Source organism: Bufo gargarizans, chromosome 3, assembly GCF_014858855.1.
Source record: "Bufo gargarizans isolate SCDJY-AF-19 chromosome 3, ASM1485885v1, whole genome shotgun sequence".
Taxonomy (NCBI): Eukaryota; Metazoa; Chordata; class Amphibia; order Anura; family Bufonidae; genus Bufo; species Bufo gargarizans.
The window spans coordinates 245974905-245998450 of NC_058082.1; the positions used below are offsets into that span (position 1 = coordinate 245974905).

The 23546-nt window shown below is 42.4% G+C and overlaps 1 long non-coding RNA gene across 1 annotated transcript; it reads right to left on the reverse strand.

Annotated features, from left to right (window-relative positions):
- Positions 1-21947: 21947 nt before the first annotated feature.
- On the reverse strand, positions 21948-23337 carry LOC122932240. Its single transcript, XR_006388288.1, has 3 exons — positions 23291-23337; positions 22118-22204; positions 21948-22010 (listed from the first exon to the last, which is right to left on the reverse strand). It is a non-coding gene; the product is annotated as an uncharacterized LOC122932240 (long non-coding RNA).
- Between the last annotated feature and the right edge of the window lie 209 nt (positions 23338-23546).

Consider the following 23546-nt stretch of genomic DNA (forward strand, 5'->3'; position numbering starts at 1 on the left):
CTACAGCTACCGGAAAATTGTGACTATAATGTGAATCTCCTCTCTAGAGCAGAATACATGAGTTAAGGGGTATCTTTGTTAGGGGTACCAGGGTTGGCCATATATAACCACAGGACAATATCAAAACTTGCCTGCTTTATGGTAAAACAGATAGATGTCACTAGTGCGGTTCTGAAAGATATGCTGCTGGATATACAATCATATGAAAAATCTATCTAGAACAGAATAGGGCAACTATTGACTATTTATTGCTCCAACATGGTGTAGGATGCTCAGCGTTCACAGGGATGTGTTGTTTAAATTTATCTGACCATTCCAGATCAATCCAATCCCATATTCAATCGCTACATGACATAGCCAATAATATTAAGATGGATGTTGATTCATCCTCCTGGTGGGACTGGTTATTGAGCTGGATGCCAGATTTGAGTTGGTTAAGAAAATTATTTGTTAGTATTATAATCATAATTGCCTCCTTGATCATGATATGTTGCTGTATCCAATGTATACCGTCATTAATTAATACATTTAGGAGATTTAGGCAAGTCCCAGATACACCACAAGCTGTATATATTCAGATACCTCACGAAAACCCTGGGTCTCCAGAGGATTACCAGCAATATTTACAGAAATATTTTGAAAGGAAAAACAAGAAAGGAACAAAATGAAAAACCCACATTATATATATATAAATGGGTTTTATAGAAGGGATTGAAGGGTTCTATTTAAGTCCAAAGCCTATTTTTGATATAAGCTTATATTTCATCATGATCTATACATTAATACACGAACACATGTACACGTAGCGGTCAAAGTTCTTGAGTGACTGCCACTAAGAGGTTTTGCTCACATGTCACATATAGCCTTGGACTCTAATAAACGATAAGATAACTTAAAGGTGTAGCCGGCTAAGACGCCTGTTACTGGTTAACTTAAACATCATGTCATGTTCTACTATATATGTCTAAGAAATCCATAATAAACTTAGAGTGATATCTTGAACTACGCAGAAGTGTATCGTACTTCATTATACCTCTCTCTCTAGCGCTAGATAAGGATCAAATCGAGCTGAATACCGAAGTCTTGTACCTCAGGTACAATACAAGGGAAAGAAAAGAATATTTCCTTACACTGGCCCTTACCTGTGCACCCTCCCTGACCCTTGTCTGCGCCCCTGGCTCTTATCTGTGCCCCCACTGGCCCTTGTCTGCGCCCCTGGCCCTTATCTTTGCACCCTCCCTGACCCTTGTCTGTGCCCCTGTTTGCACCTCCCTGGCCCTTTCTGTGCCCCTGGGCCCTGGCCTTTATCTGTGCCCCCTGCCTGACCCTTGTCTGCGCCCTTGGACCTGATCTGTGACCCCCTGGCCCCTGTCCGCGCCCCTGGGCCCTGGCCCTTATCTGTGCCCCATCCCTGGTCCTTGTCTGCTCCCCTGGCCCTTGTCTGGGCCCCCTTGGCCCTTGTCTGCGCCCTCCTGCTTGCTGTTCTGCCATCTACTACTGCTTATTTTGTTACTTTTATATATTGTGGGGATTTGCTCTGGTAGACAGGCTTGCGGACGCAGTACAGAGGCAATGACAACGTTTTATTGTTTTATTCACACAAAATAACAATTTCAAGAAAAAACAGTCACCTTGAGTCTGGTGTTAGTTCACACCAGGCTGCAGCACATAAGTCATTGAAGGAAGCAAGTAGTCCAAGTGCTTTTGTCCACAAACAATGTAGCAGGCTTAGTCAAGGCCCAAACCCTCAAGCTCCAACACCCAGACTGCCAGCACTCCACTAGCAGATGGAGGATAATCCACACCACCTGAACATGCTGGCTGGGTTTTTATATTCCAGCCAAAACCCGGCCTGGAACCTTGGGGAACAGCCACCCACCCTGCTCTTTGGCTGCTCCCAATAAGAACCGGCCCGGATTGGCTTTACAGCCATTCTGACAGCTGAAGTGTCAGACTGCACTACAGAACTGACACTTCAGGAACAAAAATCCAGTTCTTACCTCACCGAGACATATGGCTCGCTCACGGACTGTATGTCTCGGAGGGCATACAGTTGTGTGCATGGGCCCTAACTATGATCAAAAAACTGCACGCACCCCAAAAATTGTAGCAATAAAACTACAGAAAATGGTGATGCAAAGAAAATACTTTTTTCTCAAAGGTTTTATTTTAACCCTTTCTACCCCAGAGGCTTCTTTTCCTTTTGCATTTTCGTTTTGTGCTCTTTTCGCCTTCCCAGAGCCTTAACTTTTTTTTATTTTTCCGTTCACATAGCTGTATGAGGGCTTGTTTTTAGCAGGACAAGTTGTACTTTCCAACACAACCATTTAATAGTGCATAAAATGGAGTGGGAAGTGGTAAAAAATTCCAACTTTGCCAGTTTTACATATTATTTTTTTTCACTTGTGATCTTGATTCTCCAGGTCAGTATAAATCTGGTGGATACCAAATATGTATAGTTTTTCTTGCGTTTTGATACTGAATTTTTTTTTTTTTAAATGTCAACTTTTTTTTTGTTGCCATTTTCGGACCCCTATAAGCTTTTTGTAGTTAACTAGCATTGGAGTCTATAATGATTTTACTAGTTTCCTATCGAGCCCGGCTACAGACAGGGGCTCCGTAGGAAACACTGTGCAGCAGCCTTCTGTCAATAACTATGACAGGGGCTGCCGTACACAAGCTCCGGCTCCTCTGATCGCCAAACGGGAGATCCGGAGCATTACCAGAAGCGTGTATTGAAAAAAAGGACTATGTAAATTAAAACGTTCCTGATCTTGGAGGCAAAGGAGGAAATAAAAAAATAAAAATTAAGTATTAAAGGGGTTGTGTAATCTTAGACATTGGTGGCATGTTGCTACAAAATGCCACTAATGTCAGTTAGGTGCGGGTCCCACCTGTGGGGCCCACACTTATCTCTATAACAAAATACCAAAACTGAAAATAGCCAAGCGCACTGCTCAGGTCATGTCTAGGATTCGATCACATCTTACATTTTCTACCTCTTGGGCTAATAGTATATTGCAAAAGATTTTTTTCTACCTTCCAGATTTCATTGCTTGGAGCAGTGCGTCGGCAGAACTTGAGGCCTCATGCACACGACCGTTGTGTGCATCTGTGGCCGTTGTGCCGTTTTACGTTTTTTTTTCGCGGACCCATTGACTTTCAATGGGTCCGTGGAAAAATCGGAAAATGCACCGTTTTGCAGCCGAGACCGTGATCCGTGTATCCTGTCCGTCAAAAAAATATGACCTGTCCTATTTTTTTGACGGACAACGGTTCACGGACCCATTCAAGTCAATGGGTCCGTGAAAGAACACGGATACACACAAGATTGGCATCCGTGTCCGTGATCCGTGTCCGTAGGTTACTTTCATACAGACGGATCCGAAGATCCGTCTGCATAAAAGCTTTTTCAGAGCTGAGTTTTCACTTCGTGAAAACTCAGATCCGACAGTATATTCTAACATAGAGGCGTTCCCATAGTGATGGGGACGCTTCAGGTTAGAATATACTAAAAGAACTGTGTACATGACTGCCCCCTGCTGCCTGGCAGGTGCTGCCAGGCAGCAGGGGGCAGACCCCCCCTCCCCCCCCTGTAGTTAACACATTGGTGGCCAGTGCGGCCGGCCCCCTCCCTCCCTCCCCTGTAGTTAACTCATTGGTAGCTAGTGGGCCCCCCCTCCCTCCCCTGTAGTTAACTCGTTGGTAGCCAGTGGGCCCCCCTCCCTCCCCTGTAGTTAACTCGTTGGTGGCCAGTGGGCCCCCCCTCCCTCCCCTGTAGTTAACTCGTTGGTGGCCAGTGGGCCCCCCCTCCCTCCACTGTAGTTAACTCATTGGTGGCCAGTGGGCCCCCCCCTCCCTCCCCTGTAGTTAACTCGTTGGTGGCCAGTGGGCCCTCTCCCCTCCCTCCCCCTCCCAATTAAAATCTCCCCCCTATCATTGGTGGCAGTGGAGCGTACCGATCAGAGTCCCAGTTTAATCGCTGGGGCTCCGATCGGTAACCATGGCAACCGGGACGCTACTGCAGTCCCGGTTGCCATGGTTACTTAGCAATTTGTAGAAGCATCATACTTACCTGCGAGTTGCGATGTCTGTGTCCGGCCGGGAGCTCCTCCTACTGGTAAGTGACAGATCATTAGGCAATGCACCGCACAGACCTGTCACTTACCAGTAGGAGGAGCTCCCGGCCGGACCCAGACATCGCAGCTCGCAGGTAAGTATGATGCTTCTACAAATTGCTAAGTAACCATGGCAACCGGGACTGCAGTAGCGTCCCGGTTGCCATGGTTACCGATCGGAGCCCCAGCGATTAAACTGGGACTCTGATCGGTACGCTCCACTGCCACCAATGATAGGGGGGGAGATTTTAATTGGGAGGGGGAGGGAGGGGAGAGGGCCCACTGGCCACCAACGAGTTAACTACAGGGGAGGGAGGGGGGGGCCCACTGGCCACCAACGAGTTAACTACAGGGGAGGGGGGGGCACTGGCCACCAACGAGTTAACTACAGGGGAGGGAGGGGGGGGGCCCACTGGCCACCAACGAGTTAACTACAGGGGAGGGGGGGCACTGGCCACCAACGAGTTAACTACAGGGGAGGGAGGGGGGGCCACTGGCCACCAACGAGTTAACTACAGGGGAGGGAGGGGGGGCTGGCTACCAACGAGTTAACTACAGGGGGGGGCTGGCTACCAACGAGTTAACTACAGGGGAGGGAGGGGGGCCCACTGGCCACCAATGAGTTAACTACAGGGGGGAGGGGGGTGCCGGCCACACTGGCCACCAATGAGTTAAAAACAGGGGGGGGTCAGCCTTACAGGGGGGTGATCAATGACAGGCGGGTGATCACCCATATAGATTCCCTGATCACCCCCCTGTCATTGATCACCCCCCTGTAAGGCTCCATTCAGACGTCCGTATGATTTTTACGGATCCACGGATACATGGATCGGATCCGCAAAACACATACAGACGCCTGAATGGAGCCTTACAGGGGGGTGATCAATGACAGGGGGGTGATCACCTCATATACACTCCCTGATCACCCCCTGTCATTGATCACCCCCCTGTAAGGCTCCATTCAGACGTCCGTATGATTTTTACGGATCCACGGATACATGGATCGGATCCGCAAAACACATACGGACGTCTGAATGGAGCCTTACAGGGGGGTGATCACGTCATATACACTCCCTGATCACCCCCTGTCATTGATCACCCCCCTGTTATTGATCACCCCCCTGTAAGGCTCCATTCAGACGTCCGTATGATTTTTACGGATCCACGGATACATGGATCGGATCCGCAAAACACATACAGACGTCTGAATGGAGCCTTACTGGGGGGGGTGATCAATGACAGGGGGGTGATCACCTCATATACACTCCCTGATCACCCCCTGTCATTGATCACCCCCCTGTCATTGATCACCCCCCTGTAAGGCTCCATTCAGACGTCTGTATGTGTTTTGCGGATCCGATCCATGCATCCGTGGATCCGTAAAAATCATACGGACGTCTGAATGGAGCCTTACAGGCGGGTGATCAATGACAGGGGGGTGATCACCTCATATACACTCCCTGATCACCCCCCTGTCATTGATCACCCCCCTGTCAGGCTCTGTTCAGACGTCCGTATGATTTTTACGGATCCACGGATACATGGATCGGATCTGCAAAACACATACGGACGTCTGAATGGAGCCTTACAGGGAGGTGATCAATGACAGGGGGGTGATCAATGACAGGGGGTGATCAATGACAGGGGGTGATCAGGGAGTGTATATGAGGTGATCACCCCCCTGTAAGGCTCCATTCAGACGTCCGTATGTGTTTTGCTGATCCGATCCATGTATCCGTAAAAAACATACAGGCGTCTGAATGGAGCCTTACAGGGGGGTGATCAATGACAGGGGGGTGATAACCCATATAAACTCCCTGATCACCCCCCTGTCATTGATCACCCCCCTGTAAGGCTCCATTCAGACGTCCGTATGTTTTTTACGGATACATTGATCGGATCCGCAAAACACATACGGACGTCTGAATGGAGCCTTACAGGGGGTGATCAATGACAGGGTGGTGATCACCCCATACAGACTCCCTGATCACCCCCCTGTCATTGATCACCCCCTGTAAGGCTCCATTTAGACATTTTTTTGGGCACAAGTTAGCGGAAATAGATATTTTATTTTATTTTTCTTACAAAGTCTCATATTCCACTAACTTGTGTCAAAAAATAAAATCTCACATGAACTCACCATACCCCTCACGGAATCCAAATGCATAATTTTTTTTAGACATTTATATTCCAGACTTCTCACTCTTTCGGGCCCCTAAAATGCCAGGGCAGTATAAATACCCCACATGTGACCCCATTTCGGAAAGAAGACACCCCAAGGTATTCCGTGAGGGGCATATTGAGTCCATGAAAGATTGAAATTTTTGTCCCAAGTTAGCGGAAAGGGAGACTTTGTGAGAAAATACCCCAAAAAAATCAATTTCCGCTAACTTGTGCCCAAAAAAAAAAATTGCTATGAACTCGCCATGCCCCTCATTGAATACCTTGGGGTGTCTTCTTGCCAAAATGGGGTCACTTGTGGGGTATTTATACTGCCCTGGCATTTTAGGGGCCCGAAAGCGAGGGATCCAAATGTCTAAAAATGCCCTCCTAAAAGGAATTTGGGCCGCTTTGCGCATCTAGGCTGCAAAAAAGTGTCACACATCTGGTATCGCCGTACTCAGGAGAAGTTGGGCAATGTGTTTTGGGGTGTCATTTTACATATACCCATGCTGGGTGAGATAAATATCTTGGTCAAATGCCAACTTTGTATAAAAAAATGGGAAAAGTTGTGTTTTGCCAAGATATTTCTCTCACCCAGCATGGGTATATGTAAAATGACACCCCAAAACACATTCCCCAACTTCTCCTGAGTACGGCGATACCAGATGTGTGACACTTTTTTGCCGCCTAGGTGGGCAAAGGGGCACACATTCCAAAGAGCACCTTTCGGATTTCACAGGTCATTTTTTACACATTTTGATTTCAAACTACTTACCACACATTAGGGCCCCTAGAATGCCAGGGCAGTATAACTACCCCACAAGTGACCACTATTTTGGAAAGAAGACACCCCAAGGTATTCCGTGAGGGACATGGCGAGTTCCTAGAATTGTTTATTTTTTGTCACAAGTTAGCGGAAAATGATGATTTTTTATTATATATTTTTTTTTTCTTACGAAGTCTCATATTCCACTAACTTGTGACAAAAAATAAAAAATTCTAGGAACTCACCATGCCCCTCACGGAATACCTTGGGGTGTCTTCTTTCCAAAATGGGGTCACTTGTGGGGTAGTTATACTGCCCTGGCAATTTAGGGGCCCATATGCGTGAGAAGTAGTTTGAAATCAAAATCTGTAAAAAATGGCTGGTGAAATCCTAAAGGTGCTCTTTGGAATGTGTGCCCCTTTGCCCACCTAGGCTGCAAAAAAGTGTCACACATCTGGTATCGCCGTACTCAGGAGAAGTTGGGCAATGTGTTTTGGGGTGTCATTTTACATATACCCATGCTGGGTGAGATAAATATATTGGTCAAATGCCAACTTTGTATAAAAAAATGGGAAATGTTGTCTTTTGCCAAGATATTTCTCTCACCCAGCATGGGTATATGTAAAATGACACCCCAAAACACATTCCCCAACTTCTCCTGAGTACGGCGATACCAGATGTGTGACACTTTTTTGCAGCCTAGGTGGGCAAAGGGGCACACATTCCAAAGAGCACCTTTCGGATTTCACCGGTCATTTTTTACAGATTTTGATTGCAAACTACTTCTCACCCTAAAATGCCAGGGCAGTATAACTACCCCACAATTGACCCCATTTTGGAAAGAAGACACCTCGGGGTATTCCGTGAGGGGCATGGCGAGTTCCTAGAATTTTTTTTTTGTCACAAGTTAGTGGAATAGGAGACTTTGTAAGAAACAAATAAAATAAAAAAGAAATCATCATTTTCCGCTAACTTGTGACAAAAAATAAAAAGTTCTATGAACTTACTATGCCCATCAGTGAATACCTTAGGGTGTCTACTTTCCGAAATGGGGTCATTTGTGGGGTGTTTGTACTGTCTGGGCATTGTAGAACCTCAGGAAACATGACAGGTGCTCAGAAAGTCAGAGCTGTTTCAAAAACAGGAAATTCACATTTTTGTACCATAGTTTGTAAACGCTATAACTTTTACCCAAACCATTTTTTTTTTTTACCCAAACAGTTTTTTTTAATCAAAGACATGTAGAACAATAAATTTAGCGAAAAATGTATATATGGATGTGGTTTTTTTTGCAAAATTTTACAACTTAAAGTGAAAAATGTCATTTTTTTGCAAAAAAATCGTTAAATTTCGATTAATAACAAAAAAAAGTAAAAATGTCAGCAGCAATGAAATACCACCAAATGAAAGCTCTATTAGTGAGAAGAAAAGGAGGTAAAATTCATTTGGGTGGTAAGTTGCATGACCGAGCAATAAATGGTGAAAGTAGTGTAGTGCAGAAGTGTAAAAAATGGCCTGGTCATTAAGGGGGTTTTAGCTAGCGGGGTTGAAGTGGTTAAGGAAATGATCTGCTTTTGTGAAACTGATAACTGATCCGGATAGGACATCAACATTAGAGCTCATGCACACAATAGAATTCCCCCCCATGTCCATTAGTTTTTTTAGGCCTGTATGTATAACCATTCAATACAATGGACCTGGCAAAAAATGGAAGTGACACAAAGTGCATTACATGCCTGTATGTCCGGATGGCGGTTCCATGGGCAAGGATAGGAAATTTCTGCAGGAGCCAAAAATATAGGACGGCACTCCCTAGGGCAGAATCAGTGTTAAGCATTTTTTTAAAACCAATTAAAACCAAATTAGAAGTCTGCTTCGGTACTGACTGGTATCTTGGTTCTGAAGCCGACTTCAGATACCTGTTTAAAATCTGTTTTAAGTTAAATAATCAAATACCGAAGTTATTGACTGAAGTCTCCCAAGACTTGGGCAATAACAAAGTTTGAAGCAAATTGACTTTGGATATTGGCTTCGAAGATCAGTACTCTCAACCCTAGTGAGGATGCTTGTTACTGATAATCTGAGCATGTAAGGGGTCTTTCACACGAGCGGATCCTGTGTGTGGAATCCGCTGCGTGAAAGAGTGCCAAGCCCCGTTCCGGACAGCAGAGACACAGAGCAGTAACATGATTGATAATGCTTCTCTGTGACCTCTTTACTATAAAATGACAGTGATAACTTTATCTCACTGTGATTTTGTAGTAAAAAGGTCACGAGGAGGCACAGAGCATTATCAATTAATGTTACATGACAGACAGTGTGTGTATATATATATATAGATATATATAGATATTATAGGAAAAGGATGGCGTGGCAGCCTGGTCTGGTCTAGATCGTGACTAGCCAAAGGAGTGGGGTTTACACAGGAGGAGGGAGTTGCGAAGTGCGGGGGAGGGGGCATACAAAAATTTGCTGTGGGGCCCAGTCACTTCTAGCTATGCCCCTGTATACTGCTGTTACCTGGCACCTGACAGGGGCTAAACCAGCAATATGGGGACTTAAATTGGGAGTCAGAAATGCAGTAAAGTCACCAATGTCAATGCAAAAACATAATAAGTCAGCAGCAAAAGATTATGGCAAAACTTATTTGGGGCAAGCTGTAAAAGACTTGATCCATTCCACAGTCCTTTGATAGCAATAAAATAGGAGGGCAGCACTCTTTGTGAATGATCCTTTATCTTTTGCCGTCATCAATTCTAGTAATGTTAGATACATTAATAATCGTACTTGCAGCTTCCAGCAGAGGGCAGCAACACCTACCTTCACAGTAAAGGAGAGCTCAGCCAACATTGGAAGAAGGGAGGAGATGGTGTCTGCTCTATAAAGGGGAGGCTTTAGGTGCTAGGTACTATGCAAACATTATTTGGCTTATATGAGCAACGAACCCCCCCTGTGTGGGCCAGTGCAGTGCCCCAGAGGGCGACTGCAAAGTGTTAATTACTACTAAAAGGGTAAAGTTTATGTTGGTAAGTTAAATATTGTGGTTTATAGTTAAAGGGGTGTTCTCATCTCGGACAATATCGCTAGGATATGTTCCCATGGTGGGACCCACATCTATCTCTAAAACGAAGCCTAACATGAGGCCAGCAAAGTGGCAGCTGCCGGGTCCGGCCTCTACAAAGCTGTCCACCGAGAATAGCCGAGCGGCACACCCGCCTATATTCGGAATCCCCATAGAAATAAATGTGGTCCGCCTCTCCCATTCATTTCTGTGGGACTGACAGAAATAGCTGAGCCAGAACTCGCCTATTTTCAGCAGCCCTATAGAAATGGAGGGCAGCCGTGCATGTGCGGTACACCCTGCAGGACTTTGCTGGCTCTGTTTACGAGATATGTGCGGTTCAGATTACCCCTGAGAGAAAGAAACCAGCCATCTTAGAAGGTACAGAATCACCAAAGCCATGCAAAATAGAAACAGAAACGTATTCGCTCAGTTTAGACTTTGCTGATGTGGTAAGGATATACTGTCTCCGAGAAGCGCCCACCACACTTTGAGGGGGTATCACGTCTGATATGGCAGGTAACATAAGTGTGGCGCAGAGGGGAGGGAAGGGGAGTACCCTTTAACCACTTCCCATCTGGGGCCATTTGCCCCTTTCCTGACCAGGCCTAATTTTGCAAAACTGACATATCTCACTTTATGTGGTAATAACTTTGGAACGCCTTTACTTATCCAAGTCATTCAGAGATTGTTTTCTTATGATACATTGTACTTCATGATAGTCATAAATTTGAGTCAATATATTTCACCTTTATTTATGAAAAAATCCCAAATTTACCAAAAATTTTGAAAAATGCGCAGTTTTCTAAATTTCAATTTCTCTGCTTTTAAAACACAAAGTGATACCTCATAAAATATTTATTACTTAACATTCCCCATATGTCTACTTTATGTTGGCATCATTTTGAAAATGTCATTTTATTTTTTTAGGACGTTAGAAGGCTTACAAGTTTAGAAGCAATTCTTCAAATTTTTTAGAAAATTGCCAAAACCCACTTTTTAAGGACCAGTTCAGGTGTGAAGTCACTTTGTGGGGCCTACATAGTGGATACCCCCATAAATGAAAACCATTGTAGAAACTACACCCCTCAAGTTACTTAAAACCGATTTTACTAACTTTGTTAACCCTTTAGGTGTTCCACAATAATTAAAAGAAAAAGGAGATCAAATTTTTAAATTTCACTTTTTTTCCAGATTTTCCTTTTTAATCCAATTTTTTCTTTAACACATCGATGGTTAACAGCCAAACAAAACTCAATATTTATTACCCAGATTCTGCGGTTTACAGAAACACCCCACATGTGGTCATAAACTGCTGTATGGGCACACGGCAGGGCGCAGAAGAAAAGGAAGTCCACATGGTTTTTAGATGCCATGTCCCATTTAAAGCCCCCCTGATGCACCCTTACAGTAGAAACTCCCAAGAAGTGATCCCATTTTGGAAACTAGGGGATAAGGTGCCAGTTTTATTGGTACTATTTTTGGGTACATATGATTTTTTGATCATTCATTATAACACTTTATGGGGCAAGGTGACCAAAAAATTGGTTGTTTTAGCAGTTTTTATTTATTTATTTTTACTGCATTCACCTGAGGGGTTCGGTCAAGTGACATTTTTATAGATAAGATTGTTACGGACGTGGCGATACCTAATATGTATACTTTTTCTTATTTATTAAAGTTTTACACAATAATAGCATTTTTTAAACCAAAAAATTATGTTTTAATGTGTCCATGTTCTGAGAGCTATAGTTTTTTTTTATTTTTTAGAGATTTTCTTATGTTGGGGCTCATTTTTTGCGGGATGAGGTGACGATTTTATTAGTGCCATTTTGTGGGACATACGCCTTTTTGATCACTTGGTGTTGCACTTTTTGTGATGTAAGGTGACAAAAATTGCTTGTTTTGAAACATTTTTTTTTTTTTTTTTTTTTACAGTGTTCATCCAAGGGTTAGGTCATGTGATATTTTTATAGAGCTGTTTTTTATGGACGTGGCAATACCTAAAATGTATACTTTTTTTATTTATTTCACTTTAACACAATAATAGCATTTTTGAAACCCAAAAAATGATGTTTTAGTGTCTCCATGTTCTAAGAGCTATAGTTCTTTTTATTTTTTGAGAGATTTTCTTATGTAGGGGCTCATTTTTTGTGGGATGAGGTGACGGTTTTATTAGTACCATTTTGTGGGACATACGCCTTTTTGATCACTTGGTGTTGCACTTTTTGTGATGTAAGGTGACAAAAATTGCTTTTTTTGACAGTTTTTTTTATTTTCTATGGTGTTTATTGGACTGGGTCGGTTGTACACAGACCCCTTCCAGCTGCAGCCTTTGTCCTGGCATAGGTAGCATGATGACATCATTGCGCCACCTTTGCCAATGATACGCCCACTAATAGGCTTCAAGCTTAGTAGACTGTAGCTTATTAGAGGGAACTGTGGGGCAGGGAACCTTTGAGTCCAGTGCCTCGGCGAACGCAGTATTCTCACTGTATAGCTGTCTTGAGGACAGGAATACAACTGTATGTGCCACACTTGTGATGTTCGGAGCCCTGGCCAAACCATCAGAGGCCCTAGCCCTAGATGTTTTGGCCTAGCGAAGTCCCTGGCTGTATTTGCTGTGGCAACTGCTTTTAGGGCTGAGAGTGGCCCACCCCAGCCCCGGCCCATCTGGTATTTACTAGAATTGCAAGATGGGCAGTACGGCCCTGCTGTATACTTTATTCTTTTGAGTTGCCCCCTTCTTAATGACTAAGCTAGTCACCTATAGGACAAACTGTTACTATTTAAGTGGTTTTCTCACTTCGGCAAATTGCATTTATCATATAGACAAACTTAATACAAGTCACTGTATGTATTGTGAATGTCCATGTCACCTCTTTTGCTGGCTTGATTAATTTTTCCATCACATTATACTCTGCTTGTTTCCAGGGCTTACGACCAACGTACAATCCAGCAGTGGAAAAAGCGCTAACCTCCTTAGTGGCCAGAATCACGGGAGTGTGCGTGGGCCAGAACTTTTTACTATAGTGTGGAAGCACGGCCACTGCTGCTGGATTGCACTTGCAGAGCTGTCCGCCCGGATTGCAGGGTGGTTTGTAATCCCTGGAAACTAGCAGTGTATAATGTGATGGGAAAATGAATCAAGCCAGCAAAGACAAAATGTACAATCATAATACATTAGTACGTGCCTTTTATTAACCTTCTCTCCATGATCAATGGCATTTGCTGAAATGAGACAGCCCTTTTAAGTGAAATATGTGATCTGATTAAAAAAATTCTATGAAACAAGGTTCATTATAGTAACAAGATTTATTGAAAACAGACAGCCTGTCCTGAACTGAAGGTGTCATATTTGTTCTGTTGTCATTTCCTTTTGAATGAACAATATATGAACTTTTAATAAATCTTTCATATATTTTAGGGCCTTCATTTATTTACCATAAATATATATTTTAGCATGTTAATAGATTGTGGTTCTTCAAAGGCTCACTGACTGGTATTTTTGACATTTCATAGTTAAAAATCTGTCTACTGGGGGCACCCTATCAGTCTGATAACTCAGCAATTGTATTATGTATTCCCCTTATAATAATTGAATATAAGTTCTTCAGTTCTCATCTTCTGTCCAGTTAAAAATATATATATTTTCAGACTTTAAATATATTAATTTCGGTAAAAAACAGATGTGATTTATTAAATTATGAGCCTTTTATGTAGTCATTACGTAAAGTAAACATTAAATTGTTGGGCCATATACACATTTTTCAATATTAAAATACGAGAACAAAAGCATGTTTATTATTGTTTCCAGATGTCCCAGGGATCCCAAAAGTGGGATATCACCTCTCAGATATTTATGGCATATCTTCTAGATATGAAAGATAGCTAAACCCCTTGAAAAGATTTTTTTAAATTTGCACACAGGCCTGGAATGCCTTTGAAGAACTCTATACTCACCTATTCCACCTCTCTGGCTTCCTACCTCTCTTTAGTGGTTTTGCAGTTACCGTCTGCAATCATTCACGTTGACGTTGAGCTCAGTTGTTGGCCGCTGTGCCACTGCAGCTAATGACTGACCTCACCAATGATGTGTCTCCAAGTGGCACATCACTGCTGGGTCATGTGCCACATAACAGAGCATCAGGGAGTAGGTGAACAAAAAAAAATATTGATATCATTTTTAAAGGGTTTCTCCGGGATTGATTTGAAATGGCCTTCAGCGACCTGTCCTCGAATTTGAGCAGTACTGGTTGCCACCACTTGCAGAGCTGCCCATCCGCCTATGAGATGCCATCTTGACTGATCAGCCTGACAGGAACGCCCAGCAGTACCTAGTAAATGCAAGTGCCAGAGCGTAGTGTGTAGCGGTAATTCTATTGGCAGGTTGCTGGCAACAATTTTCAATTATTCCTGAAGAACCCCTTTAAGTGCAATTCTTTTTAGTTTTATTATTTTTCTTTTCTCTTCTTATTTTTAATGTGTATAGAGGCCTTTAGAAATGTGGCTTATGTTGCTATCATTAATTTTACTTCACTCTCTATCCCCTAAGAACATTTGGCCAACTGCTGTCCTTCTTACCAGCCAGTTGTTTACTTCTAGGCTTCTCTATCTTTTTGTATTCATTATAGCTGTGGTTATGTATATACGTACAGCAGGATAGATAGATAGATAGATAGATAGATGTTCCTCTGGGAATAATAAATAGTTTGCTTCGAGGGTTTGATTCTTACCATTCATATGACTTTATCAGTGTATTCTGTAGAGTTCCAGGTTCTGTCAAGTTTAGTAATATTACATTTACTGCATTCAAAACCTTGTCTTTCCCAGAAAGTAACACAATGACATGACGTGTTATCTCAAATACATCAAAAGAGCATTTCATGTCTTCCATGACTGCACATTAGAGATAGGTATTCATCTTGAGGCCTGAGGAATTTCTTGCTTTTCCATCTGTTGATCATGTTCATGATAGTATTGCATGTCTATCCACAAAGCGAAATCCAGCTTCTGTTTTTTAGAAGTTTAATAAAAGCAAAATAAGTTGTGGCTTACATGGTTACATAGTTGATATGGATGAAAAAATATGTATGTACATCAAGTTCAACCAGAAAACTGAAAGGAATAAAAGAGGAGGGGGTAAATCTTAAAAATTAGCTTCTCATTGTTAAGGCAAAGAAAAGCATAATCCATGTCTGATCACAAAATATTTATTTGTAGTCTGTTACTATGGAGACACATAAGGGGAGATTTATTAAACTGATGTAAAGTAGAACTGGCCTAGTTGCCCATAGCAACCAATTAGATTGCACCTTTCATTTTCCAAAGAAGCTGTAAAAAATGAAAGCTTGGTTGCTATGGGCAACTAGGCCAGTTCTACTTTACACCAGTTTGATAAATCTCCCCCATAGTTCTGTAGTTTGTGGCTGCAGATACAAAATGGTGCTACAGTATATTATTAATCAAGACATAAGAGTTTTTACAAAGTTCTTATTTAAAAAAAATACATTATCCTCCTGAAAATATACATAAAATACTGTAAAGAAACAACATAATAAATTACATAATGAAGGTTTTTTGTATAACGTGAGCAAGTTGTATCATGGCCATTTTAGCTGCAAATAAAAATGATTGGATAATATGATATTTTCAAGCATATGTTTGGAAGAGTCCAAGAAAATGTTCATATGCTGATATATTTCTCTGTGATATACATGACTGATGATAGCGTTGAGCGAATCGAGCTTTGGATCATAGATCACTCTTGTTTTAATGCTGTTACTTTGTATTAAAAACATTTCAAATTTGGAATCCAAAGTCCGGTTTGGGACTCGCTACCAAACCCGAAATCAGACTGCTAATTGGAAATGTTTTTAAAGATGTAAAACTGAATACCAAGTTCATTCACCGAAGTTTCCCGCGACTTCAGGTGAAACGAATTTTGCCTCAATGGAGACAATACATTTTAATGCTGTACGGAGACAGATTTCCATACAGCATTAAAACGAAGTGTTAGAACGAATCGATTGATTATCCTTACTGAAGAAAACACCATTGTATAGACTTATAAATAGCCTTGAGCTGCACACCTCTTTATAGGTATTTTTTTCAGCCTCTATAGCCAGGATAGGCTTTGTTTGAGTAAATATATTGCATTTGCAGAGCACTTATCACTTTCCTACTTGGATGACAGATATATGTGCAGGGTCCACACAAAATAACAAAATACAATAATTACAGTATTCCAAATTCAATGTACATTAATGTAGAATGTAAAGAAATGCTATTGTATGTCAGCAGTTTCCTGCGCAGAGGTGTATCCCTATTAGTGTTGAGTGCAAATATTCGTATTACGAATTTTTATCGTGAATATCGGCACTTTGAGAATTCGCGAATATTTAGAATATAGTGATATATATTCGTAATGATAGATATTAGTTGTTTTTATTTTAACACAGTACACGCCAGGTGATCATCCCTCACTTCTTCTTGCTTGTGGGCCAATATGAAAGCTTTGCCATAGCTTAGCAACATCCCTAGCAACCAATAGGAAAGTTGCCTACCCCTTACTATATAAGAACCTACCCAGCAGCTAATTTCTAAAGTTTATTTCAGTTATGAAAGAGACAGCAGTGTCATTGCTGTGCTCTGTGCTTTGTGTTATTACATTAAACAGTTAACTTATATATATAATTCAGATAGTCAGTGTAGGTTAGATAGATCTATAGTGTAGCTGATAGGTTCCCGTGCAGGGTGTTAGGCAGTATGATAGGTTCTGCTGTCCATACATACATGCTACAGACATAGTGCTGTGATGTCACAAGTTGCACGTATTGCGAAAAATATGCACTTCATTCATTGCCGAAAATTCGCAAGCCAAATATATTGGAGCACTCTATCTGTATATAAAGCTATTCTAATGTTCTGCCGTGCCAACCATTTTTTCCAGTCTCAGGAAACTTATACCAACTTCAAAAATATAGCATAAGTGACCCACGCCTGTATTTCACGTGCATTACGCGAATATTACATTGCCAATTTTCGCAATCAAGAATATAATCTCGAATTCTCGAATTCGCAAATATATGACGAATATTCTACAAAATATTCGCAAAATATCTCAAATTCGAATATTGCCCCTGCCGTTCATCACTAATCCCTAGGTCTCCTGGGTTAGACTTTAAAATGGGTTGCCACTTGCCACAATATGTAGATACAAACTCTCACTACATTACACTCATTTTTTGCTTAAGGCCCTATATTTCTGCATTCAGTGCCAGAAGCGTATGCGACCTATTTATTCGTTGGCCACTTTGGAAAAGTAGGAGAGCTATCTCGGCCACTGTCATCTGAGTAGGCAATAAACATTAAAGGGATTTTGCCATGTCATCATTTGTGGCATATCACTAGAAACCTCTGGGACCCACTCCTAGCTCCAGTACGGGGTCCACAAAGTGAAGGGAGAGCAGTTGGGCATATGCAGCTAACCTCCATTCGCTGCTATAAGAGTGATGCCGCGCCTCCTTCACTTCAGGGGACCCACACCTATCTGACATTTGTGGCACAACCTTGTGATATGCCACAAATGGTGAGATGTGAAAACCCCTTTAAAATGAAAATATTCAGGGCATGTACAGATTTAGACAGCAGAATCTCCTGTACCTGCACATGCACTGAACATGTTCAATTCAAAAGAGGATACATTCAGGGACAACTCAAGCCTGTGAGTAACTCATGTGATCTTGCTGCCATTTTGCACCCAATGGACTGGGGCTCAATAGTGTTTGCATGACCTGTACTTGAGCAGCCATCTGCTGAGCATCTGGGGTAATGTCAATGAGATTTACAATATGTACTCAACAGTACAGTTTAGGTCATTTTAATAATAATTTTATAGAGGGGCCAACCCCTTTAATGTACCAGAACCAAGCTCATAACATAAAGAACCAGTACCAACCCTTCAGATGCGGTGGTCAATAGTGATGAGCGGCAGGGGCAATATTCGAATTTGCGATATTTCGCGAATATTTTGTAGAAAATTCATCATATATTAGCGAATGTGCGATTATTTTCTTGATTGCGAAAATCGGCAATGTAATATTTACGCAAAGCGCGCACAATACAGACGTGGGTCACTTTTGCTACATTTTCCAAGCTGCTAGAAGTTTCCTGAGACTGGAGAAATTGTTTGGCACGGCAGAACATTAAAAATGGCTTTATATGTAGACAGAGTGCTCCAATATATTCGCGATTGCGCTAATCGGCAATTAATGATGTGCATATTTTGGCGCAATACGAGAAACTTCACATTTTAGCAGATCTGACTACATATTAGTGATTGGTGCACTAAGTATTGTTGTGACATCACAGCACTATGTCTGTAGCATGTATGTATGGACAGCAGAACCTATCAGCTACACTATATCACTATCTAACCTACACTGACTATCTACCACTAACTATCTGTATTATATACATATAAGCTATCTAACTATCTAATGTAATGAGTGGAAAGCACAGAGCACAGCAATGTCACTGCTGTCTCTCTCAGAACTTAAAAAAAAGAATGTAGAAAATGGCCGCTGGGGAGGTTCTTATATAGCAAGGGGTAGGCAGCTTTCCTATTGGTTGCTAGGGATGTTGCTAAGCTGTGACAAAGACATTGCAGCCTTCTCATATTTTTGCGATTAATATTCGCTATTCGAATATTCGCGCCAGGGGCGTAACTATAGGGGAAGCAGGGGAAGCGGCTGCTTTGGGGCCCTGACCCAGAAGGGGCCCATCCAGGAGGAGGAGGACTAAAAGATTTTGTCAGGGCCCCCTCAACAGTATTACACAATGAAATTATATACAGTGACAGTATAGACAATGTACAAAATAGATGGAACAGCTGCCGGGCCTCGTCTGAGAGAGCGATCTTTACTAGCCACAGGAACGGGGGCGGCATGAAAGTAAGGGGTTGTGAAAAAATTACTGGGAGAGTGGGGCCCCATTCAAAATTATGCTGTGGGGCCCAGTAATTTCCAGTTACGCCACTGGCAGGGCGTTAGCTAAGCACTGAGAGAAGGGTAAAAGATATACAGAGGGCACAGCACTATTGCTGTTTGGTTGGGTTCACAAGAGCGTTATCACACTCTGGTCTTCTGCTTTCACTGGAACTATAACGGGGTCTGCTCAGGATGCTGCTTCTTTACCAGACACAAAAAAATCCAGCATGCAGGACTTTTTTGTCTGGTCTTTTTGACAGAATCTGTGACAGAGGACCCGACAACGCAGATGTGCATAGATAGTATCAGATCAAAGTCTAGCATCAGATGCATATTTAGCACACAAATGCAGTGCTAGAACTACATCATTACAACGCTGAAACTAAGCACAGAATGTAGATACAGCACTAGAACAAAGCTCATAACACAAATACTACACCATAACCAAGTTCAATACATAAATGCAGCACCAGAATTAAGCATATAGGTCAAATACAGTGCCAGAACCAAGATCACTACAGAAATACAGCGCCAAAATTAAAAATATCTTTAAAGTCATCAATATGTGATCTGCAGGAGTCTTACTTCCAGAATCTCAGCCTCGTCCTCATCTTTTGATATCATATCCATTGGTCACATGTCCTTTTTGTAGCTCAATCCCATTACAGTACAAAAATATCCTCTTATGTGTGCCAATACAAAAAATCCTGCACAAAGTATATGAACTGTGATGTCACACGCAAGAATAAAGCACATATGCTGTCACAGAGCAAAAATATTCAAAAAAGTAAAGCTTAACAAAAGAGATATTGCAAACAGCAGAAGTAACCATGAGGCTCCATTGAAACACTTTAAGAGCATTCACACGACCGTATTTTCGGTCCACATCGGATCAGCATTTTTTGCGGATCAGATAGGGACCCATTCATTACAGTGGGCCCTGCAAAAAAATAAAATGAAAATAGAGCATGTCCTATTCTTATCCGTTTAGCAGACAGGAATAAGCATTTCTAACAAATGGCAAGACGTGCTGATCCACAAATGCGGAATGCACAAGGCTGGTATTCATGTTTTGCGGATCTACAATTTGAGGTCTGCAAAACGGATACGGTCGTGTGAATGCTCCCCTAGAATAGGTCATATTAAATTATCCATGTATATGTTTTTACTAGAGATGAGTGAAGTTTTCGAAAATATGATTCGGATGCTTCACCGAATTTTTCCAACAAATTCAATTTGAATTAATTAGTGATGAAGCGAGTTAAAAATCAGCTATTTGCCGGCTGCAGGGTGCGTGTATATGGGTGTACATCACTGTGCATTGCAGAAACATTCATAGCTAGTCCGCTGTGGTAGTGAAACAATTATTGTGCATTCGTATGACAGGCAGTTGACAGGCATCACTCTTAGAATCAGTTCACACTTAGAATCAGCCTTACATGTCAAGGACTTAACCTACAGTGGCCCAAGATTCTACTATAGGGTGAAAGAGCCCTATCTTTTTACACCGTCTGCTGATTCCATATAGATTGCTAGAGAACCAGTTCTGTTACACGCTGATACAAATATGGCCCCCATGACAGAGTGGAGAGGGTGTCAGCAGTAAGTTTGTGTTGACGTCACTGTTTATTTTTCCAGCATTTGGTCAGTAATTGATCAGTATTGCTAAGGCCAAAAGAAAACAGGAGTGGGTCCAAAACAGAGATGACTTGTGATTGGAATATTTGCATGTCTTCTGTGTTTTGTACCCACTCCTGCTTTTAGCTTCCAAATCATGAGCAAATCCTGATGCAAAATACTGACCGTGTGATAGAGGCCTTATGGATGCTCCAAAGACAGAATCTGTTTTCATTTTTCAGTTCTTTTGACAGATCAAAAGTGTAAACTCAGTTTTTTTTTTATATCTCTTTATATTTTTTCCAAAAAGATGTCATTTATAATGCCCATAAAATGACAACCACTGCTTACATGCTGTTTACTTATATAGAAAAATCTATCCTTGCCATTACCACGCTCTTCATGTCACTTCCAGAGATTGGTCTGGTCACCACCAAGAAGTTTCCCATCCTCTATTATCAAATATTAGTTATAATAAGTTGCCTACAATGAATGATAAAGAGACACAGACACATTGTTTGCTACCTCATCTGGTGACTTTTATTTATTAAAAGGGCAGAAATTTTGAAATGGCCCTGTTGATGGAAAACCCCTAACTCACAAAGAGTCGTCCTTCAACACTCAGGAGAGGAAAAACCCCCAGTGGAGGAAACCTCTAGGGAGCCATGGCTGAAGGACTGCCCCTCCCCTGGGCAAAGGGGTAAAAAGTCAACATTTTATGTGAAGTAGCTCTGGACAATCAGGTAAATGCCATGTCCAGAATTGAGAACAGAGACCGAGCCCGGAATCTGTCTCTTGATGCAGCAGATTAAATATACATCTGACTGCGGAAAGTCCGGTTAGGTGTCATATCCAGTAGCGAGAACAGAGACCAAGCCTGGAATCTGTCTCTTGATGCAGCAGATAAAATATATATCTAACTGCGGAAAGTCCGGTAATTGCCATGTCCAGTGGTGAGAACAGAGACCAAGCCTGGAATCTGTCTCTTGATGCAGCAGATAAAATATATATCTGACTGCGGAAAGTCCGGTAAATGCCATGTCCAGTGGTGAGAACAGAGACCAAGCCTGGAATCTGTCTCTTGATGCAGCAGATAAAATATATATCTAACTGCGGAAAGTCCGGTAAATGCCATGTTCGGTATTAAATCCAGCAATGTCCAGATGGTTTTAGTTGTCTTCCTGGCACTCCGCCCCTGGTTCTTAACCTTAGATTTTATTGGGGGTTTTAGGGTCCTGGGTCTTTTTCCTCAGAACGATGGAGATGCCTTCTCGGGACAACTCTAATGACAAACACTGAGAATAAAAGAAAAGGGAAATGTATCATAAAAAAGTCTTTCTTCAATATATTATCATTAAACAGCTTACTGGGTGCATGAGACCTTCATGTGTAATCTACTCACCTGGAAATCTGTATAATTCATGACAGGGTAAACTGTCAAGCCAAAGAATCCCGTCCACTCACCCACCAGGCCTGTTATAGAGAAGATCTGCAGAAGAGAATAGGATGGAATAGAAGATATTAGTGCCCAGCAGTACTCACCAGTGGTTCTGGTATGGAGTTGGGTGGGAGGATCACATATCCACCAAGAGTTTCTATATCACTATTACATAGGACACATGTGGTTACTTAAGGCTACTTTCACACTAGCGTTCATAGGTCCGTTCGTGAGCCCTGTTTGAAGGAGCTCACGAGCGGACCCGAACGCCTCCGTCCAGCCCTGATGCAGTCTGAATGGAGCAGATCCGCTCAGGCTACTTTCACACTTGCGCTTGATCGGATCCGTTCTGAACGGATCCGATCATATTAATGCAGATGGAGGCTCCGTTCAGTACTGATCCGTCTGCATTAATAACTTAGAAAAATTTCTAAGTCTGAAAGTAGCCTGAGCGGATCCGTTCAGACTTTCAATGTAAAGTCAATGGGGGACGGATCCGCTTGAAGATTGAGCCATATGGTGTCATCTTCAAGCGGATCCGTTCCCATTGACTTACATTGTAAGTCTAAACGGATCCGCTCGCCTCCGCACGGCCAGGCGGACAGCTGTCCGCCTGGCCGTGCGAAGGCGAGCGGAGCGGAGGCTGAACACCGCCAGACTGATGCAGTCTGAGCGGATCCGCTCCATTCAGACTGCATCAGGGCTGGACGGAGGCGTTCGGGTCCGCTCGTGAGCTCCTTCAAACGGAGCTCACGAGCGGACCGACGAACGCAAGTGTGAAAGTAGCCTCAGACTGCATCAGTCTGGCGGCGTTCAGCCTCCACTCCGCCTGGCCGTGCGGAGGCGAGCGAATCCGTTCAGACTTACAATGTAAGTCAATGGGAACGGATCTGCTTGAAGATGTCACCGTATGGCTCAATCTTCAAGCGGATCCCCCATTGACTTTACATTGAAAAACTGAACGGATCTGCTCAGGCTACTTTCACACTTAGAATTTTTTCTAAGTTATTAATGCAGACGGATCCGTACTGAACGGAGCCTCCGTCTGCATTAATATGATCGGATCCGTTCAGAACGGATCCGATCGAACGCTAGTGTGAAAGTAGCCTAAGATGGCAAATAGAGACATAAACTCACCTCTTTACAGCTATCAGTGGTACATAGAAGGAAGAAGCTGCCCAAACTTACAGCAACTGGAAGGAGATGTTAAGGAGAAGTAACAGAAGTCTATTAATATTGTGTTTTCTATACTGTCATGTCTCATCTATGCTGCAATGAAGTCACTGGAAGCAGATAATCACCAGTGTATCCAGCACATAACATTAAGACGTATATTGTTATCCACTTGGAAGGTCTTAGGGAAATCAATATAGATATACTAAGGCCAAAACGC